General features: G+C 40.9%; 1 pseudogene across 1 annotated transcript; it reads left to right on the top strand.

The window, feature by feature from the left end:
* The first annotated feature begins 230 nt into the window (after nucleotides 1-230).
* LOC138847557 (nucleoporin p54-like) lies at nucleotides 231-20,950 on the top strand (annotated as a pseudogene). The gene is made up of 2 exons (XR_016227790.1): nucleotides 231-361; nucleotides 19,614-20,950. The product of XR_016227790.1 is annotated as a nucleoporin p54-like (transcript).
* The last annotated feature ends 2,516 nt before the right edge of the window (nucleotides 20,951-23,466 follow it).

Here is a 23,466-nt window from a genome sequence, read left to right as displayed (position 1 = left end):
TCAGAGGGAGGGAGGGAGAAGAGAGAGAGAGACTGTGAGAGAAGAGAAAATCTTCCATCTTCTGGTTCTTTCCCTAAATGGCCTAGAACCTAGAGAAATCCATCCAGGACTTCCACGTGGGTGGTAGGGGCCCAAGCACTCGAGCCATTTTCCAGTATTGTCCCAGGCACAGTAGCAGAGAGCTGGATTGTAGATGGAACAGCTGGGACTCAACTGGCCCTCCATACGGGATGGGACCCAGATGTTCCAGTGGCTTAATCCACTATGCCAAAATGCTGACGACCCTATTGTCATTTGAATGTATTGCTCTGGCCCTCCGGAGAAGACCAGGCCTTAAAGAAGGGTTTGAGAGCCAGGACAGGTAACTGAGGACATGGGAGTGGATGTGACGGAAGGTACAGAATCAGAGCGGAGAGCTGCAAAAAGCAAGCAACAAAAACCTGCAGACTGTAGCAGCCAAGGAGAGGCACACAAATGGAAATCCTATGTCTACCCCTCCGGACACTTTCACTATCCTTATATTTATATATTATTTGCATAAAATTCAATCATATCCCAGATAAATTTTCAGAGCCCAATTTAAAATTTTTCTCCTTAAAAACCAGTAAATTTTCAATGAAGCTATTTGGGAAAATAGAGACAATGAGTACACGCTTGTTCCCTAACTCAGATATGTAGCTTGAACACATGAAAAAAAAAAAGATTCAGATTTCAAAGCATTGTTAACTTGAGGTGCTAAGTGACTGTTATACCTGGGGTAAAAATGAAGTTAACTGGTTAACCTGGCACGGTGAGGCAGGCACAGCTCCTCTTCCCGGCCCCTTGTTCCTCCCGTTCTCCTCTCCCTCCCTCCCCCTTCTGTCTTTAGCTCCTCCTTCTGGGAGAGGATCAGCATAGGTGTTCTGTCCCTCTGTGTCTTTCCGGTGAGCATTTAATTCCCGTGACCACATGCTGTGCGCTTCATAGAAAATGGTGGTTGTCACCCTGGTGGTCAGAAGGAGACCCGGGATGTGACAGGATGCAGATGTTTCAGATCCCCTGTTGAACAGAGCCAGGACTGAGGGGCTCCGCTCAGCTCGGCGCAGCCCAGTGTGCGGCCTGGACTTCGGTGCTCCACACCGGGCATCGCTTACACCAATCAACTTGGACTTGGGGACAGTGCCAGGTGAGACACGGCCAGGCCACACGCTGGTGTCCTGGCGCTGTCACACAGGAGGTTGTCACTCTCAGTCCTCTGGCGAAGGGCAGAGTTCCAGGATGGTGGCCATGACTGAGCCCACTGGAGGCGACAGGGAAGAAGCAGTGTCCTCTCTTTAGGGAGAGCGGCGGCTGCCGGTAAACTGAGGAAATCAGATTTCCTGCTGATTTGGCTTTGTTCTCATCTAACAGTTTAAGAAATATAAATGGTTTATCCCAGTCCAAACGGTGATTTTATGATGATGGAATTCAATTCTGATAGAAGCGCCACCCAAAGCGTTGTATTTTAAGGTTCAGGGGAGGGGTTTTGCTTTTTCAAATCTGAAAGGCACACACACACACACACACACACACACACGTGCGAGCACAGAGAGAGCTACATATAGGACGCTTCCATAGACTGGTTGGCTCCTCAAGTGTCCGCAGAAGTCAGGGCTGGGTCAGACTCAAGCGGGAGCTGGGAACTCAAACCAGGCCTCCCACTTGGGTGCAGAAACCCAAGTGCTAAGTCCTCGCCTGCTGCTTCCCAGGGTGTGCACTAGCAGGAAACTGAAATCTGAGTGGAGCTAGGATTGGAACCGAGGCACTCTGATATGGGATGCAGGGTCCCCACTGATAAGTTAACTGCTGGGCCAAATGCACACTCCAGGTTTTCTTTCTTTCATTCACATTTTACGGACCTTGTTTCAAAAGAGTTTCCAAGTATAGGTTTGGAAAATTGATGTGGTTCACGCAAATGCTATGCTTATGGCTCTCTTTGATTAATTTCTCAAAATTCCTGTGAGAATTTTTTACTACTGATATAAGTATTTTCAGTGCTAGCTTTTTACAGTACTTTTATATCACATCCTATGCTGAAGTTCCCTCTGTTTTTCTCTCTTTTTTAAAAAGGATTTATTTATTTTACTTGAAAGTCAGTTACACAGAGAGAGGAGAGGCAGAGAGTGAGGGAGAGAGAGAGGTCTTCCATCTGATGGTTCATTCCCCAGTTGGCCGCAACGGCCGGAGCTGCGCCGATCCGAAGCCAGGAGCCAGGAGCTTCCTTAGGGTCTCCTACGTGGATGCAGGGGTCCAAGGACTTGGGCCATCTTCTACTGCTTTCCCAGGCCATAGTAGAGAGCTGGGTTGGAAGAGGAGCAGCGGGGTCTTGAACCGGCACCCATATGGGATGCTGGCACTTCAGGCCAGGGCGTTAACCTGCTGTGCCACAGCGCCGGCCCCATATGATTCAGTCTTTTTAAACATTTTTATTTTTAATTGAAAATGAGAGCAGTGTATATTTATGGGATTCAGTGTGGTGTTATGATACATGTATACGTTGTGGAATGATTGAAACAGGATAATTACTATGTACGTCACCTAACATACATGGCTTTTCTTTGTCATCAAAACATTTAAAATACATTCTTCTAGCGATTTTTTAATTTATTTGAAAGGCAGAATTACAGAGAGGCAGAGGCAGAGAGAGAGAGAGAGAGAGAGAGAGAGAGAGAGATCTTCCATCCACTGGTTCACTCCCCAAATGGTTGCAATGACCAGAGTGCGCTGATCTGAAGCCAGGAGCCAGGAGCTTCTTCTGGGTCTCCCACACAGGTGCAGGGGCCCAAGCACTTGGGCCATCTTCTACTGCTTTCCCAGGTCATAGCAGAGAGCTGGATTTGAAGTGGAGCAGCTGGGACTCGAACTGGCGCCCATATGGGATGCCAGCTGTACAGGCAGCGGCTTTACCTGCTACGCCACAACACCGGCCCCTCTTCTAGCGATTTTGAAACATACATTACTTATGATTATGGTTTCTATGTTGTGCAGTGGAACACTAGAACTTATTCCTCCTTTCTGACTAAGCCTTTGTATTCTTTGATTAACATCTTCCCATTCCCCATCCATCCTTCTACCCCCCACCCCTGGTAACTACCTGGTAACTCTCTACTTCTATGTATGCAACTTTTTAGGTTTCCATATGAATGAGTTCATGTGGTATTTGTCTTTCTATGCACAGCTTATTCCACTTAGTATAATATCCTCTAGATTTATGCATGTGGTCACAATTCTTTTTAAAGGCCAAATAGTATTTTATTATATCTATGTGTGTGTGTGTGTGTGTGTGTGTGTGTGTGTCTCACATTTTCTTTATCTGTTGATGAACAATTATGTTACTTTAATATCTTGGCTATTGTGCATAATGCTTCAGTGAGCATGGGACTGCAGATGCCTTTCGACATACTGACTTGAATTCCTTTGACTATATACCCAGAACTGACATTACTGTATCACATGACAGTTGTTCTATTTTTTGTTTTTTAAGGAACCTCTCATGCTATTTTCCAAAATGGCTGTAGTAATTTACATTCCTTCTGACAGTGTGCAATGGTTGCCTTTTCTCCACATCCTCACTAATACTTAGTATCAGTCTTTTTGATAATAACTATACTAACTGGAGTGAGGTAATATTTTATTGTGGCTTTAATTTGGAGTTGCCTCCTAATTAGGCATGTTAAGTGTTTTTTCATAGATTTGCCTGCCATTTGTATGTCTTTTGAGAAATGCCTCTTCATATCCTTTGCCCATTTTAAAATTGGGTTGTTTGTTTTCATGCTATTGAGTAGGATGAGTTCCTTATGTATTTGGGGTATTAGCCTCCTATCACATGTATGATTTGCAAGTATTTTCTCCCAGTTCATGAGCTGTCTCTTCATTCTGATAATTGTTTACTTTCCCGTGCAGAAGCTTTTTAGTTTGATATAATCCCACTAGTATGTTCAGATCCTTTGTTCGTTTTTAAATCCAGTTATTTGTTTTCTGTTGAGTTGTTTGAGTTCCTTATATGGTTTAGATATTAGCCTCTTGCCAGTTGTATGATTTGTGTGGTTTTACTTTTTCTCACTTTTTACTTAGTCATAGTCACAAAAATTCTATTCATTTTAAGTCTTTTCAGTGAACCAACTTTTTACTTGTCATTTGTATGACTTTTTTTGGTCATTAATTTTAACTTTAATTTTGCTAATTCCTTCTACTGTCTTTTAATTTCTTCTGTTGTACTATTCTAATTCTTTAAGAGTGCTCATTTCCTTTTCTTATGGTCTTATTGAATATAATGGTAATTAAGATTGTATTTTTCTGAGTATAGTTTTAAGCATGCCCTATATGTTACAATACAATGTATTCTCCTTTCCTTTGCACTCCATACAGCTTTCAATGTTATCATTAATTTCCTTTCTGACCCAGGGGTAATTTTGGAGAACCTTGAGAAATTATCATGCAGTTAACATTTTATGGTCATCTTTTATTATTTATTTCTTTTTTTAAAAAGAGTATTTAACAACCGATCAAAAAAGATAGGGTATGTGTTGATGAGATTTCACAAATAAGACCAGTGTAAGCAAATAATGAAGGATAGAATTAAAAGGGAGAGAATGATCCTGCGGGGGAAACAGGACACACAGCAGACTCATAGAATGGCAGCACTCCTGCCTCAGAATCAACCCTTGGGACATTCGGATCTGGCTAAAAGGTCCATGAGAGTCTCACAGGCATGGAAAGCCATGACACGGTGGCAAAAAAACAATCTAAATGAAAGATCCTGGTGAACAAGACCCCAGCAGAAGGAACAGGCCATCAAGGAGGGAGGCGCCTTTCTCTGAAGGGAGGAAGGAACCTCCACTGTGATATGGCCTTGACTAAACAAGTTCAGAGTCGGTGAACTCAAGGGGCTTCCATAGCCTAGACAGCTCATAGCAAGAGTCTCGGGTGATTGCTGACGTCATAAATAAGAGTGCCAATTGTTAAATCAACAACGGGAGTCATTGGGTACATGCTCCCCACGTAGGATCTCTGTCCTTAATGTGTTCTACTATGAAACTTAAAAACAACACTACTAGTCGAACAATACCCTATACCTTGTGCGGTTGTGTGAGTGCAGCCTGTTGAAATCCTTGCATAGTATATACTAACTTGATCTTCAGTATATGAAGGTAATTGAAAATGAAACTCGATGAAGGGCGGGATGGGAGAGGGAGTGGGAGAGGGGAGGGCCACGGGAGGGAGGGAGGTTGGGGGGGGAAGCCACAACAGTACAAAAGCTGCACTTTGTAAATTCACATTTATTAAATAAAAAAAACTATATAACAAACAAGAAAAAGAAAAAGAAAAAAAAAGAACTTAATACTTTACCCTTTTAGTATTTTTTATGTTCTACTTAAAACTATTGGTTGAACTCTGTAATTTAATACACAGTTACTCTTAGGTGTTTAATTAATGCTATAACTAGTACTCAAATAGTATTTTACACTTTGTGTTTCTATGTGGGTGCAAACTGTTGAAATCTTTACTTAATATATGCTAAACTGATTTTCTGTATATAAAGAGAATTGAAAATGAATCTTGATGTGAATGGAAGGGGAGAGGGAGTGGGAGAGGGGAGTGTTGTGGGTGGGAGGGAAGTTATGGAGGGGAGGAAGCTATTGTAATCCATAAGCTGTACTTTGGAAATTTATGTTCATTAAATAAAATAAAATATAAAAAATAAAAAGAGTATTTATTTGAAAGTCAGAGTTACACAGAGTGAGGAGAGGCAGAGGCAGAGAGAGAGAAAGAGAGGGAGGGAGGGAGGGAGGGAGAGGGGTCTTTCGTCCACTGGCTTACTCCCCAGTTGGCTGCAATGGCCGGAGCTGTGCTGATCTGAAGCCAGGAGCTTCTTCCGGGTCTCCTACGCGGGTACAGGGGCCCAAGGGCTTGGGCCATCTTCCACTGCTCCCAGGCCATAGCAGAGAGCTGGATGGGAAGTGGAGAGGCTGGGACTTGAACTGGCGCCCATATGGGATGCTGGCACTGCAGGCAGCAGCTTTACCCACTATGCCACAGAGCCAGCCCCATATTTATTTCTAATTTTATTTTGTTAAGGGTGGGATGACAAACACAGAAAGATAAGAATAAGATAAGAATATATGCTTATACATACTTGCCCTTTTAGAATATATTAATGCATTTTTATGTTGCCAGGTTACAACCATTTTTCTTTTTTTTTGTTTTTAACAGCTTAATTGAGATGTAATTCACACAACATGCAATTCTTATCTTCAAAATGTACAGTTCATTTAAAAAAATATTTATACAGATTTTATAAGCACTACCAAAATGTAACTGCGAAAAATTTTCTTTGCCACAAGAAACTCTGAACCTGTTAAGACCATTTTTCTTAAATTTCCATAGATGTAAGAAAATATATGTACATTTTTTCCTTATATGATGCAAATTTCTGCATATTGAAATAAAAATTTTGATTAATTATTTAGATACTCCATGTCTGTTGTTTCATGGACTGGATTGGCCAGTGCTGTGGTGCAGCAGGTTAAGCCAGTTTGATTCCTGACTGCTTCACTCCCAATGCAGCTCCCTGTTAACATACCTGGGAAAGCAACAGAGTATGGCCCAAGTGTTTGGGCCCCTGCCACCCACGTGGAAGCCCTGGAGGAATTTGCTGGCTCCTGGTTTCTGCCTGCCCCAGCCCTGGCCCTTGGGGCCATTTAGAGAGTGAACCAGGGGATGGATCTTACTCTGTCTCTCTGACTGGATCTCTCTCTCTCTATATATATATATATATCTGCCTTTCAAATAAATAAATAAATATTTAAAAATACACTTTTGATAGAGGTGAATTAAAGTTCTCCTTTTAATTTCAATAATTTTTGCTTTATCTGTCTAGTTGCAATTTTGTTTGGTGCATAATAATCACAATAAGTTGTTTTTAAGTCTTTTATCATTCATACATATAATGATTTAAATTGTGTTTTTAAAGCCTCTTTTGTCCTGCTTAAGTTTAAATTCCACTTTGACTTACATTAACATTTGCAATCTTCTCTTCTTTTTCTTTGCAAATACCTAATAGTCCTTTGTCCCTCATTTTTTACAATCTTTCTTTACTGTTTTATTATAGATGAGTTTCTAGCAAACAACATATGATTGGATTTAATTTTTTTTAAAGATTTATTTATTCAAAGGTAGAGTGACAAAGAGATCTTCCATCAGCTGATTCACTCCCCAAATGGCCTCAATAGCCAGGTCTGGGCCAGGCCAAGTTAGGAGCCAGGAGCTTCATCTGGATCACCCACGTACTTGAGGCCTTTTCTACTGCCTTCTCAGGCTCATTAGCAGGGAGCTGGATTGGAAGCAGAGCAGCTGGGACTCTAACCTTTGCTCCAATATGGAATGCCTGTGTTCCAAGCTGTGGCTTAACCCACTGAATCATGCCAGCCCCATAGTTTTGAAAATTCTTTCTTTTAAAAATTTTTTTGCCCAGTCTTCAAATCTACCCAGCTACACTTTTCTGTTAGAAATTCTTTTAAAGATGTATTTATTTGAAAGGAAGAGTTACAGAGAAAGAGAATCAGAGAGAGAGAGAGAGAGAGAGAGAAAGATCTTCCATCAGCTGCTGGTTCACTCCCCAAATGGCCAGATTAGCCAGAGCTGGGCCAGGCCAAAGTCAGGTCTCCTTCATCCAGGTCTCCTTCATAGGTGGCAGGGGCCCAAGCACTTGGACCACCCTCTGCTGCTTTCCCATGCACATTAGCAGGGAGCCGGATCAAAAGTGGAGCAGCCAGGACTCAAACTGGCACCCACATAGGATGCAGGCTCTGCTGGCCACAGCGCCAGTCAGTTTTTTTCCTAATTTTTATTCTTCCACAATTGTTATGTTTTTCATGTGGAAAACCTACTACACTTTTTTGCACATTTCCTTCCATGGGTGCTGACACTCAAAATCAAACAGTATTTCTTTACTGTTGAATCCGAATATGAGCATCAGACCTCCATCAAGGCATCTTGTTTCCTCACTGCTCCCTGACTGCAGCAAGAGGAAACCTTTAGGAACGTTTACAGAAAGTCTAAGTAGCATTTCCTACACAGTTCTTAAATCTGTGCTATCAGAATGGTAGTGGCTGAGTTAAAAGCGATTTTTTTAAAAGCTGTATGTTTTTTGGTGTTCTTTTCCCTCATCAGTTTCATTCATTGTTTTAATTTTCACTTGGTCTTCCTGAGCGCTTCCTTAATTCTCAATAGTGACACTTCCTCTTTCATTTAATTTAACTACATTTTTAAATTTGAAAATCACGTTTTCCAATCCCAGCCATTATTTCTCTTGCTGTAAACGTATTCCTTTTAGTGCTGTTATTTATGTTTTGTTGTTGCCAAAGATCTTATCTGACCCTCCAATAGTTCTATTTAAGTATAACATAAGATAAATTTTGAAATCCACAGACAATGGATATAAATAGTCACCTATCAAAATAATACAAGGGACCAGGAAAATTTGGAGAATAGAAAACCCCAAGGGAGTTATTCTGGGAGAAACGTGGAACTGGGATTTGATTAATATCAAATTCTTAATTCTGTGTTTATTCTTCCCTGTATCACTGTTGTATTAGGCATATCAGAGAGGCCAGCCTAATTAGATTCAAGATTTTCAAAAAGTATCTTTAGACTGTTAGCCATAATTTACCTGTTCTCTCAGTCTATCTTCCCCACCCCTTCCAAATCTTTCATGTTTCAGTTAGCACACACAAGCTACCACTGTTATACGTTGGTCACCTTGGTATTTATAGCTTGAAGGACCAATGCTCAGAGTTTAACGTCTAGGAGAAAGCAGAATATAAGCAAATAAACTGAGTAGAGAGTGGGGCTTGACCAACAACTAGTGCCATTCCCAATGGGCTCATTTAGTTTATTTCCCCAAGGGAAACCTCTGAATAGCTAGAAAGAAACGAATACACAATGGTTTACTGAGGGGTGGGATTACAGACACAGGAAACTAGTAAACATTGTCATTTATTCTGTGACTGAAATCCTGGAGAGAGTTTTCTCCTCCTCCCTGTGAAGATGTTTTCTTATTTATTCTTAAAATAGAAGTTTGATAGTGCACCACAGAATGTGCATATATACATATGTACAAGTGTACACAGATTACACAATACTATGTGCTTTTAAATTTTAAAATGTTTATTTCTTTATTTTCATTTTACTTGAAAGGCAGAGAGAAACAGATAGAGATCTTCCATCTGCTGTTTGACTCCCCAGATACCTCCATCTGCCAGTGCTGGGCCAGGCCAAAGCCGGGAGCCCCAAACTCAATCCAGGTCTCCCATACAAGTGACAGGGACCCAAGTAATTGAGCCATCATCTCCTGCCTCCCAGGATGCACATTAGCAGGCAGCTGGATCAGAGGTTGATCTGAGGCTGAAACCAGGCATTTCGATATGGGATGTGGCCATCCCAAGCAGTGTCCTAACCACTGAGCCAAATGCTCGTTCCAGAATACTCTGTGTTAGATATAAACTTGCATTCCTGCTTTTCCCTCACACCGTATTTCTTACTTTTTCTTTTTCCCCATTCCTTGCTTCAGGAAAGATTTATGGAAAGCCTAAACACAGAAAATGTGATGCTGAGTACAGATGCTGCTCTGTGCCATGTCTACTTATGGCTCTATTTTTATTTATACTGCTCAAGACTCACGTGTTCAACGTGAAGATTTCTATCTTGCTTCAGTCGTTGAAAATTCCATGCCATGATCTCTTCAAATATTGTCTCTTGCTCATGCTCTTCTCTTTAAGCATTCCTTACAGGCATATTTTAAAACTTTCCTTTTTCTGACGTGACTTTAAACTTCTCACTCATATTTTATACTGCTTTATCATTGTGTACTACATTATGGATGATTGATTGTTCTTTTTAATATTTATTTTCATTTCATTTTACTTATGAGAGAGAGAGAGAGAGAGAGAATCTTTCCTTTTCCGGTTCACTGCCCAAATGTCTGTAACAGCCAGAGCTAGCTCAGGCCAAAGCCAGGGTCTCACATGGTGGCAAGGACCCGAGTACTTGAGCCATAATCTGCTGCATCCCAGAGTGTGTTTTAGTGCAAGGTGCATCAGAAGCAGAGCTGAAACTCAAACCAGACACTTTCAAGTAGTTTCTTAACTTTTGTAACAAATGCCTGCCATTCAGGTGAATTCCTGAGATCTATATTTGAGTGATGTAATTCTCTTCTTTTATTGAGCTTGCCTCTGCTAGGGCTATACAAAGTTCATCATTTAAGATTACGTTTTTTAAAAAATTATATAGTTACTTTAAAGACAGAGTGACACACAGAGAGGGGAGGGGGGAAGAGAAAGATCCTCCATCCTCTGGGTTCATTTCTGGTTCACTCCCCGAGTGACTGCAACAGTCAGGACTGGGCCAGGCCAAAGCCAGGAGCCAAGAACTCCTTCCTAGTCTCCCACATGGGTGACAGAGACCCAAATACTTGGACCTTTCCAGTCCCATTAGCCAGGAGCTGGATTGGAGGCGGGAATAGCTGGAACTTGAACTGGCACTCTGATATGGGATGCTGGTGTTGTAAGTTGACAGCTTAACCTGTTATACCACAACACGGGCCCCCAGATTAATTTTAATGTTGTTCCTGTCTTTTGGGTTCTTTAACCTGCAGGAATTAGAAATTCACTCCACACCTAGGGGTGGAGCTGGCCTGGGTTCTGATTACTCCCAAGGGGCTCCTTATTCACTCATCACCTTACATAAAAAGCAAGCTTTCTTGTCATGTGTCTTTGCTGTGTGTGGGAAAAAGCTTCGCAGTCATTTCACATACTTGATTGTGCTTCTGTGCAGCCTGGATTTAGACAGAAGCTCTGTACTAGCTTCCCACCTTTCACTGCCCGGAAGCATTGCCTCTTGTCACCATATGAGATTAAACCCTTGCCCTCAACCTTTAAAGCCAATATCATCTCTTTGTCTTTATATTGAGCTCATTGTTGCTAGCTCCTTCTTTGTGTCTTGGGGATTTCCATTCTGTGACTGTGAGTATGAATACATTTCTGTTTTTAGAAAAAATGTGTGTTCTATCATTTATGTATGCTTCAAGAGGGAAGGGGGAAGCTTTCCAAGTCAGTTTAGTGTTCTATTGACTGGAAGGTTCTTAGAATTTTTTTTGGCATTGGGGGCAGGGGATTGGATTGTATAGGTTATGTGTCATGCTTTTTAAGAGGTACCTGGAAAGTGACTGCTTCCAGATAGATATTGTATGGTTTTACCAAGTTTCCTGTATCCTACTATGGCAACATTATATATATTATTATAATTATTAATACACTTCTGTGGGGCTAGCGCTGTGGTATAGCAGGTAAAGCTGCCACCTGCAGTGCTGGCATCCCATATGGACGCCAGTTCAAGACCCAGCTGCTCCACTTCCGATCCAGCTCTCTGCTGTGGCCTGGGAAAGCAGTAGAAGATGGCCCAAAGCCTTGGGCCCCTGCACCGGTGTGGGACACCTGGAAGAAGCTCCTGGCTCCTGGCTTTCGATTGGCACAGCTGCGGCCATTGTGGGCAATTGGAGAGTGAAACAGCAGATGAAAGACTTTCTCTCTCTCTCTCTCTCTCTCTCTCTGCCTCAGCTTCTCTGTAACTCTGCCTTTCAAATAAATAAATAAATCTTAAAAAAAATACACTTGTGTGATTATTTGATTAATGTATATGCACCACTGGTCTTTGAATTTCATGAATGCTAATAGTTAGTCTGCTTTTCTTCCCGTTGTATTGTCAATATTTTGTATTGGTGATTAACAAAGAAGTATTAAATGAATGAAAACATTTTTGCATTAGAACTTGTACAATGGCTATTAATTTCATTATTAAAAAAGTAAAATCATCTATTTAGAAAAAATATAAGCAAAGACCTTCTGGGTCAGTGGTTCTTACTATTTTGGGAGTCACACTTCCCATTAAGAGCATGTTGATAATTATAGCCTCCCTCTCCTGGAAAACTCATGAATACCCTTCCCTCACTCCCAACACACAACCTCGTGTACAATTCCCAATTTGACTTGTCCAGCTGAGAACACCTGGTCTAGGTCAATCATAGTTAGTATGTCAGCATTCCTTAGACAGGGGGGCAAATCTGGTGGAGAGAGGGGACCAAAGGGCATGCGGTGTGGCAGGCAGAAACTGTGTAAGCATGGCCAGCCTCCTGGGAAAGACCTCAGTTACAGGGTAGACAGAAGACAGAGGCCAAGGAGACTTCTGCTCAGACACTGTGAATAAGGGAAGACAGCAGGGAGATCCACGGGGCTCCCCCTACCTCTGCCCCCCACCCCGTAACCACCTCCAGGCTTCTGGGAAACCCTCAGCTCAGAGCTCTAGAGGGATTGTTCTGACTTCCAGTGGCAGGAATACTGTTCCCCTCTCTGTTGGGGGACTTACCCCTTTGGGAATGTGGGGGAAGGAGCAGGAAAGGAACCTAAGGCATTTTACTCAGGTCACGCCCGTGGTCACCTGTGCATGTAGGTTTTAGAGTGATCAACAGAGTGAGGTGCCTGAATACAGGGCATGAGAGGCTCTGGAATACTGGTAGGGAGCAGGGCAACAGCATCTTTCCCCTCTGTCTTGATAGTACAGGGAGGATGGTACCATTTCTTCATCCTTCACACCCTTGGCTGTCTCAGTCTCAAAGTTCTTCCTTTTGCTCAGGGTTGAATCTCATTGTTTAGAACGATTTAGCCTAAAATCTTATCAAATGCCTCATCATGTTTATAGCCACTTCTTGTGTGGAGAGAAACAAAACATTTGTAAAACTTAATTGGGCTAAAGCACTTGAGTCGAGTGAGACCTCCCTTTTAAGTTGGAAATATTTTTATGAGATTTTCCCCAAAATTGATTCCTTGCTAATTTAAGTGACAATCACTTCAATGATTTTCTTTTTGATTGTACAAATGATTGCACACTGATGCTTATTTTTAAGGCTGCAATATTACTTGAAAATATGAAGAAGTAAAAGTAGGATATTCATTCCCAGCCTCTATTACTGACACCGTGCCCGTTCTCTAATCCCAATCCCTACCTGCCTCTTTCTCTCTCCTCTTATATTTTAGTAAATGAATATGGATGCAGGGAAAACAGAAGATGTTATTGACCATGTACATTGAGGGTGCAGGGAGGGACCTGGAAACCAGGCTAGTCCCGAAAAAGATACCAATGACTTTGAATACCATTGCCCAAAGTCAGGAAAGCAGGCACCTAGACCAGCATTCTGGATGATCAATGCTTCGTAATAACATTTTTCTAATTCCCTCCATAAAGCTCTTACACATTATGTAAGAGGTTGCTGGTACTCCCAATATCCATGTTTTCTGCTTCCTCCTGGGAAGTCTGCTACATTATAGTGGTCAATGTCCCTTCTGACTGTGTGCAGCCATGAGACTGTGTTATGGCCAATGGATTATGGTAGAAGTGATGTATTTCAGATTTTCCCTCATAAAACCTCCCCAAGCCTGATCTATGCACTCTTTTTTATCATCTGCCAGCTGCATGGAGAGCACTCCTTTTCTATTTTTTTTATTTGACAGGTAGAGTTATAGACAGTGAGAGAGAGAGAGAAAGGTCTTCCTTCTGTTGGTTCACTCCTCAAATGGCCGCTTCGGCCAGCGGTGCACCGATCTGAAGCAGGAGCCAGGTGCTTCCTCCTGGTCTCCCACATGGGTGCAGGGACCCAAGGACTTGGGCCATCCTCCACTTCCCTCCCGGGCCACAGCAGAGAGCTGGACTGGAAGAGGAGCAACTGGGAGAGAACCCGGCGCCCATATGGGATGCCGGTGCTGCAGGCGGAGGATTAACCAAGTGAGCCACGGCACCAACCCATCATCTCAATTTTTTTTGCTTCTGTCCTCCTCTTCAGAGGCATCTGTTCCAATATATTTGATGTGTATATTTTTGTTTGGGTTTTAAATAAAACATTATTTTGTATGCATGTATTTAATTTTAATTTTTTTTTTTTTTTGACAGGCAGAGTGGACAGTGAGAGAGAGAGACAGAGAGAAAGGTCTTCCTTTGCCGTTGGTTCACCCTCCAATGGCCGCCGCGGCCGGCGCGCTGCAGCCGGCGCACCGCGCTGATCCGATGGCAGGAGCCAGGAGCCAGGTGCTTTTCCTGGTCTCCCATGGGGTGCAGGGCCCAAGCACCTGGGCCATCCTCCACTGCACTCCCTGGCCACAGCAGAGGGCTGGCCTGGAAGAGGGGCAACCGGGACAGAATCCGGCGCCCCGACCGGGACTAGAGCCCGGTGTGCCGGCGCCGCTAGGCGGAGGATTAGCCTAGTGAGCCGCGGCGCCGGCCTGTATGCATGTATTTAGAGGCTAGTATGATGCGGTGGATCTCATTGTTCTTTTTTCCACTCCTTAGGTTTTTTTTTACTTTTATTTAATAAATATAAATTTCCAAAGTACAACTTTTGAATTATAGCGGCTTCCCCCCACCCCATAATCTCCCTCCCACCTGCAACCATCCCATCTCCCACTCCCTCTTTCATCCCATTCTTCATCATGATTCATTTTCAATTATCTTTATATACAGAAGATCAACTTAGTATATACTAAGTAAAGATTTCAACAGACCGTACCCACAAAGACACACAAAGTATAGAGTACTATTTGGGTAGTAGTTTTACTGTTAATTCACATAGTACAACACCTTAAGGGCAGAGGTCTTACATGGGGAACAGGTGCACAGTGACTCCCATTGTTGATTTAACAATTGACACTCTTATTTATGACGTCAGTAATCACCCGAGGCTCTTGTCATGAGCTGCCAAGGCTATGAAAGCCTCTTGAGTTCACAAACTCCGACATTATAGACAAGGCCATAGTCAAAGTGGAAGTTCTCTCCTCCCTTCAGAGAAAGGTACTGCCTTCTTAGTTGTTTAGTAAAGCGCCACCCCTGTTATTCTGTGTACATCTAGTCTGCAGTTCCTAACTACCGCATTATGTGCCACAATGTTCATCCAATCTGATTTCCTTCATCTTCCAAAAAAATGGAAACTGGCCTGCTTCCAATTCCCTATTACCTCAGACGCTGTGCTGAGTGTCTTCATGCATGTCTCCTTAAGGACTTGTGCAAGAAGTGTTCTGGATTATATATAACACAAAGGGAATTGTTGGGCCATAGAGTGCATGTATAATTAATTTGATTAAGTACTCCCAGATTGCTCTTTGGAATAGCTGCTCCAATCTAACCTCTAATCAGTTATGTGCATCAGAGTTCCTCTATCCCTGCACCCCCACTTACAATTGGCATCCTTATGCTTTTTATTTCCCAACCAAATAAATATAATTAATTGATTTTTCATTAAAAACTATGTGATTAGTAGTGAGTTTGAATACCTCCTTACATGTTTCTAAGCATTTTAGTTCTCCTTTTCTCTGAGTATACTTTTCATATATATATTTTTTTTATCTTTTATTTAATGAATATAAATTTCCAAAGTACGACTCATGGGTTACAATGGCTTCCCCCCCATACCGTCCCTCCCACCCACAACCCTCCCCTTTCCCACTCCCTCTCCCCTTCCATTCACATCAAGATTCATTTTCGATTATCTTAATATACAGAAGATCAGCTTAGTATACCTTAAGTAAGGATTTCAACAGTTTGCTCCCACACAGAAACATAAAGTGAAAAATAATAGATGATTTTTTTTAAATGATGATGAAATCAGATCAGACCTATTGTCATGTTTAATCCCAGTGAGAGTCAAGTTGGGAATTGATAATTTCTTTTTTTTTTTTTTTACAGAAGATCAGTTTAGTGTACATTAAGTAAAGATTTCAATCGTTTGCACCCCCATAGAAACACAAAGTGAAATATACTGTTTGAGTACTCGTTATAGCATTAAGCCTCAGTGTACAGCACATTAAGGACAGAGATCCTACATGAGGAGTAAGTGCACAGTGACTCCTGTTGTTGACTTTACAAATTGACACTCCTGTTTATGGCATCAGTAATCTCCCTATGCACCAGTCATGAGTTTCCAAGGCTATGGAAGCCCCTTGAGTTCTCCGACTCTTATCTTGTTTAGACACGGTCATAGTCAAAGTGGAGGTTCTCTCCTCCCTTCAGAGAAAGGCACCTCCCTCTTTGAAGACCTGTTCTTTCCACTGGGATCTCACTCACAGAGATCTTTTTGCCAGAGTGTCTTGGCTTTCCATGCCTGAAATACTCTCATGGGCTTTTCAGCCAGATCCGAGTGCCTTTAGGGCTGATTCTGAGGCCAGAGTGCTATTTAGGACATCCGCCATTCTATGAGTCTGCTGAGTATCTCACTTCCCATGTTGGATCACTCTCCCCTTTATTTATTCTATCGGTTAGTGTTAGCAGATACTAGACTTGTTTATGTGCTCCCTTTGACTCTTAGTCCTTTCATTATGATCAATTGTGAACAGAAATTGATCACTTGGAATAGTGAGATGGCATTGGCACATGCCACCTTGATGGGATTGAATTGGAATCCCCTGGTATGTTTCCAACTCTACCAATTGGGGCAAGTCAGCCCGAGCATGCCCCAAATTATACATCTCTTCCCTCTCTTATTCCCACTCTTATGTTTAACAGGGATCACATTTCAGTTAATTTTCAACTTTTCATATATTTTTGTCAATTTAGGGCAGTGTCGTTCTCTTTTTATTTAGGGTTTATAGGAGCACTTTTTAAATGCTATATATTAATTTTTTCATAAAGATATTGCAAATTTTCTTTAACTGTCATAATGTCCTTTATTGAATAGAAATTATTATTTTTATGTAATAAAATCTATTAATCTTTTGTGTCTTGTGATACCTAGTTTGAAGTTTTGTTTAGAAATTGTCATCTAATTCCAGGCTCCAAAAGTATTTTCCTATTTTTGTTATTAACTTCATAAAGTTTTCATATTTTACATCTTTCGTTTTCTAGAGTTGAAATTTATACTCACTGCTAATAGGTGGCACAATTTTATTTTCCTTCAAATAGTGTGCCAATCTTCCCAATATTGTAAACCAAACAACCCATTCTTTTTCATTGCTTTGTGATGTCAGTTTTATTTTATGCTAAATTCTGTATTTACATGCCATTCTCAACATTTCCATTTATTTATCTCTTCCAAGGTACTTTGATTACTGTGATATGACAGGGAGAGCTAATACTCGCCAAATGATCTTTGTGCTTACCTACTTCCATCACCCTCATATAGTTAGATTGGGGCCATATTACTTGATTTGGACCAGGTAGTATAAGCAAAAGTAATGTTAATGACTTCTGGGCAAAGGTAGTTAAAAACCTGAATAAAAGACCAAGTGTTGATATGGAAGAGCTACAGGATAGGAAAAGCCTTGATCCCTAGTACCTGTACAGAAGATGGTAGAGCTGCCTAATCACTAAAATGTGTGTGAACAAGAGAGAAACCTTTATTTCACTGCAGTCTGGGGGTTTGTTACTTCTGTACAGCCTACTGTTGCCCTGACCAATACATCTCGTGTTACAATGTATCTTACTATTTAGCAGAGTAAATTTCCTCTGTTTATCCTTCTTTTTCAAGATTTATATAGCTGGTTTGGGGTAGTCTTTTCTTTTAAGATTTATTTATTTATTTGAAAGGCAGAGTTACAGACAGGCAGAGGCAGAGGGAGGGAGGGAGAGGCAGAGAGAGAGAGAGATCTTCCATCCACTGGTTCAATCCCCAGATGGTCACAACGACTGGAGGGAGCTGCGCCAATCAGAAGCCAGGAACCAGGAGCTTCTTCTGGGTCTCCCACGTGGGTGCAGGGGCCCAAGGACTTGGTCCATCCTCTACTGCTTTCCCAGGCCATATTAGAGAACTGGATCTGGAGAGGAGCAGCTGGACTGGAACCGGCACCCTTATGGGATGCCGGCTGGGCCAGGCAGTGGCTTTACCAGCTATGCCACAGTGCTGGCCCCAGATCTTCTTATTTTATTTTATTTTAATTTAATTTTAAAATTTTTTTAGGATCTTCTTATTTTAATATCATGTTGGAATGCCTCAATCAAGCTTTGGTAAATTTTTTTAAAATGTTAATCCAACTCTATTACAACTTTGACCATAACTTTTTTTTTTTTGACAGGCAGAGTGGACAGTGAGAGAGAGAGACAGAGAGAAAGGTCTTCCTTTGCCGTTGGTTCACCCTCCAATGGCCGCCAAGGCTGGCGCGCTGCAGCCGGCGCACTGTGCTGATCCGAAGCCAGGAGACAGGTACTTATCCTGGTCTCCCATGGGGTGCAGGGCCCAAGTACTCGGGCCATCCTCCACTGCGCTCCCGGGCCACAGCAGAGAGCTGGCGTGGAAGAGGGGCAACCGGGACAGAATCCGGTGCCCCGACCAGGACTAGAACCCGGTGTGTCAGCGCCGCAAGGCAGAGGATTAACCTAGTGAGCCGCGGCGCTGGCTGACTATAACTTTTAAAAATAAACACTACTGAATTTTATTTGCCACTTTTAAAAAACATTTTCACATCTATATTTATAAGAGACTTGTTAGTAATTTTTCTTTTTCATATTGATCTTAAGTTTTTCTTTAAAATGTTTTATATATTTTTATGTATTTGAAAGGCAGAGGGACAGAGAAAGAGAGAGAAATGTTCCATCCACTGATTTACTTCTCATACACCCACAAGAACTAGGACTGGACCAGGCTGAAGCTGGGAGCTGAGCACTTGTTCTAGGCCTTTCATCTAGGTGGCTGGGACTTAAGAACCTGAGCCATCACTCACTGCCTTCCAGGGCGTGCATTAGCAGGAAGCTGGCAGACCCAGGTGCTTTAATAGCAAGGCAGGAGTCCCACGCAGTGCCTTAACTGTCCCACTGAACACCCGCCTCTGATCTTGTCAATTGTGATACAAAGGTTGCACTTGTCTTATAAGATTCATTAGAGGGTATTAATTCTTTTCATTCCATGGAAGAGTTTGCATAGGATTGAAATTGTCTGCTCTATCTACATTTGTTTTGTCTATCCCATCACTGCAGAAATCTCTTTTCTGCTACACCTTTGTAAACACGCATGCTCCCTACCCGACCATTCCTAACGCTTGCCAACCTGTATCATGTGCTCCATTTCTATATTTGCTCCACTTTAAGAATGTTACAAAAATGGACACATACAGGATAATGCTCTGGAGATCCATGTACATCATTGCTTGTATCAATTGTTCATTCCTTTTTATTGCCAAATAGTATTCTATGGTATGGATGCAATGCAGTTTGACCATTCATCTATTCTTTATTTCTTCTGTTTCACGTTCATTTGGCGATACTAGTTTCCTTTTGGTCATATGTTTGCATAGTATAGCTTCTATCTTATTTTGCTTTCAAAATTTCTGCATGCTTATTATTTAATCCATTTTCACTTGTAATGATTACTAATATGTTTGAACTGTGTGCTTTGATTTGTTTTGGTAGTTTAGAAAAGCTTCATTTTTCTTGTTTCTCACATTCTTTTGGATTAAAAATATTTTTCTAAGTATATATTTTCCTTTACTGCCTTAGACATTGTACATTCTATTTTTATTACTTTAGAAGCCACTCTTGATATTTTTCATTCCTATGTAACTTAATTGTAGAGCAAGTCAACTTTCTGTACCAATGGTGGGTTTCAAAGAACTTCTCTGACGACTGAAGCTTCAAGATCAGATGATCAAGCAACATCAGACCAGATTAGATATATCTGAAGATACTGGTGAACTATAAATGAATCAAATATAACTGGCAAAAATTTCCCAATACAAGATGAAACCACTAATCTTTGTCATTGAAACTTACATGTCTTAATCAAACAGGAGATTCAAAGGAAGAGTGGTTATGCAATCCAGGCTGATGAAGAACAATTGCCACTTTAGCTGGATACAACCCAGTGTGAATTAAATGTAGCTACTCAGTTCAAGGGCCAACTAAATGAACTAATAATGTCCTACATTAGGATGCAGAATCATTTTGGAGTAGTCAGCTCTGAAGAAAGATGTTACATAGATGCAGATATGCTATGAGGCATCAAGCAGCTTTTGAAACAACAACAGGAAGTCCTTAGCCACTTGTTTAGCATCATAAGAGATGATCTAGAAAACCTCAAATTGGTCGAACAGGGATTGAATGAAACCATCCATCTTAGAGGTGGTGTTCTTAGTTGACAGTTCACAAACTTGTGTTAGAGATCTGTGAAATGCATTCTCCTACAGCTTCAGGTCTTCCTTAGCTGATCATATGGGGGGAAAAGAAGAAAACAGTCTTCTCCTGGCTTCATTTTTTTTTTTTTTTGAGAGGACTACTGACAATTTGAGGTTAATCAAATCAGAAATAACATTGGTAGCTTTGGGAACCGCAAGGAGGGAAGGCCTATACTTCCGGGGAAGAAAAGTCCTTGTCAAGGTCCCCACGGGTGCCTAAAGGTCAACCAATGAGGATCAGACCTGCCTCAACCTTTAACCCCCATGCCCTGAATCTATAAAAGGAGCCCTCCCAATCTCTGATGTGCGACTTCCCCGGGAACCTCGCCCGGGAGCAGAACCCCAATAAAAGCCTGTGAATTAATTGATTCGTCTGCCTGGGAAGATTTGTTACGCGCAGGACACCTTGCAAACATAAGTCATCTCAAAGCTGTTTGTTCAAAGATGACTTTTGAAAGGTTTATATCTAAAGCTGTATTTACTTTAAAAAAGAAATACATAGTTGTCAAAAGTATATTTTACAAAATTTTCTTAAACATAATCAATATTTAATGTTATTCTCCATTGAACCTCTACTTTGCTTTCCACAGCAGGTAAAAATGAAACCTCATTGCACATAATGAAATAAACTGAATAATTGCTTGGCTGTCAGAGATTTGTACTTCAGAGTATAAATGTACATCAGTTTCTATACTTGTGAATTCATCTATGGAAAGAATAAAGAAAATGCAGAAGCTTAATGATTAATGTGGTTTTCTTTTTCTCTGTAAAGATTTGAAAGTTTTTAATATTATTTTACTTGTTTGAAACTTCAAAAGAACACACTTAAGCAATTAGGATATAACAAAAGTATCATTTCTTTGGTTTTTTTAAAACTTTTTTATTCCAAAAGATGAAAACTTTCAATAAATTTGTAATTTGCAATTACTTCTTAAATATGTAATGAATAGGTGAGTGCCTCAACTATGATTAATTTGGACTGATCTAAACTTATGTGCTTGGGGGCACTCAAAATCTGTATTGCTCTCTTTCTTCTGATATTGTAATATCACCTTAGAACTAAGGATTTCCAAATATGATTCTCGGTGAGGACATATGAGGGAAATGGCTATTTTTCTCATCTGCAGGACATAGTGGGAGCTATTTTCAAAAATCCTGAAGAGGCTCAGGATTTCACAAATCACCTATTTCACTTACCAGTGTTTTCAGTTTCACAAAGGAAACCTGATAAGGCAGCAAATTCAACTGATATTACAATTAAGTAATTGACAAGGCCAATTTCTAAACTCATTCTTTGAGACATTTCTATCTGACAGCTTTAAGTGGAAAGGCACTCTTGCAGTAGGATTCCTTATTTTATTTTTCACACTGAATTTCATTTTCAGGACTACTCACTGTTTCCATTGGAAGTTTCTCAGTGTCCCTAGAAACAAGTTTCTGATCTCACTCTTCCCAATGAAATGCTCTATTACAGCAACTACCTTGTTATTTAGAACTTACTGTCAGAGGGAAAGCCGTTGTCAGTTAGTTACAGGCTGTTGCTTTTCAAGCCCAGATTGTGGAAGGAAGTCTAATTTGTACTTTACCCACCTCAATCCAAATATTCTATGCTTTCTTGAGACTCCATTACTTTATTACCCCATTTCTGGTCTTACTTTTAGTCTCTAGCCTTTTGCTTAGGCACACAAAGGGAATTTCAGGAAAGAAATTGTGATGTGTCTTACAAGGAATGGGGAAGTTGACTAACTTGGTCTGATAAAGGATGGAAACAAATGTAGCTCCAGGGATCTCAAGAGCAACAGTTTGTATCACTTCATCCTTGTGTTATGCCACTAAAATGACATCTCTGTATTCTCAGTCCTTGCATGAATCAGATAATTTTCTTAAAAAAAAAAAAAGACTTGAATGTTCCCTGATCCAATTGTTTGCCCAGACTTGTACATTTAAGCCAAGGAAACAGGATTATTCAGTGCAAACAGAGTTGTGAGAACTATTCTACTGCATCTGTTCCCTGGATACCCAATATAAAGCTTTTACCCAAGGTAAGAGCTTCAGTACAGAAAATCTAAAGAATGTTTCAGGAATAATAGAATACCCAGGAGCTGATGCTCAATTCCTGGGACCTGTTATTATTAGTTTACTAAGTTAAATCTTTCAAAGAACCACTCAGCTCCATCTGAGCTCTGCAGTTGATCTTTCACATGTGATGTGAAAGACACAAAAACCAAGACTTGAGTAAATGCAATATTTGCCTGTCGTGTGATTCTTAGCCTATTTGTAAGGTCAGGCTGTAGAAATCTGCGGCAGATGGATGTTTGCACTGTTAATCAGAGCAATGAAGCTGGTTGGATTACCTTAATAGCTGGGATCAAGCCAAGAGATGCTGATGTAGTCATCTTCAATACACACGCTCAAATGTTGCCTGGACATTACTGTTCCAGGACTAACATCTGTTCACGTTCTCCTTATTAAAGCTATGAAAATATTAGGTCTACCTCATCTACTGTTACCATAGCAATAGTATTTTTTATTAAATGACCATGGATTTAATGTTAGGCGAGTTACAATGATCAGAGTAAAGCTGACTAAGATCAACATTAGGTCCTAGGGTCCTCTGTCAATTCTCACCTAGAAGGAGAAAACGAAAGGCCATCGCCTTCATTATTCACACTGCTAATTTCTTCAAAAACAGCTCCAAGTATTGCAAGCCTTCAAGCTTATGGTTATGGACGCAAGTTTTCCAAAATTCTGACTGTGTTGGAGTGTTCAAATTTATTGTTGGTGATAATTACTGTTAGTTGTTTTCCCCAAAGGCTCACTTTATCATTTTCAAGAATATGTCTGTCAAATACCCAGGTCTAAAAAACCATGGTTTGCTAATGACTCCTCAAGTAAAAATGGTATTCCATGAAAACAGCAGCTAATTCAGTGCACAACTTCAACAACTGTGCAAACATTTTCCTTCAAGTCAGACATTGCGCCCGGCCTATACAGGAAAAATGCTTTGTGCTACTTCTTATTTCATCACACAGATTAAAATGGCATGCACTTATGCAACAAGATTTAATAAAATTTATAACTTTATATGAATAAAGATTTAATTACAGACATTTTTAAATTAAACTGGATTTTTATTTTAAACAATTGAGCAGCATGTGGCTGTAAAAAATACAGTCACCTCACGTACAGTTTTGGCATATTGCTTTAACCCATCCTCTGCTTTTGTACCTTCAGTGTAAATGTTAACCCAGTG

This window comes from Oryctolagus cuniculus, chromosome X (assembly GCF_051225735.1).
Source record: "Oryctolagus cuniculus isolate XC-2025 breed Fujian yellow rabbit chromosome X, ASM5122573v1, whole genome shotgun sequence".
Classification (NCBI taxonomy): domain Eukaryota; kingdom Metazoa; phylum Chordata; class Mammalia; order Lagomorpha; family Leporidae; genus Oryctolagus; species Oryctolagus cuniculus.
The sequence above is the reverse complement of the archived record's forward strand: the minus strand, read 5'-3'. Positions and strand labels throughout refer to the sequence as shown.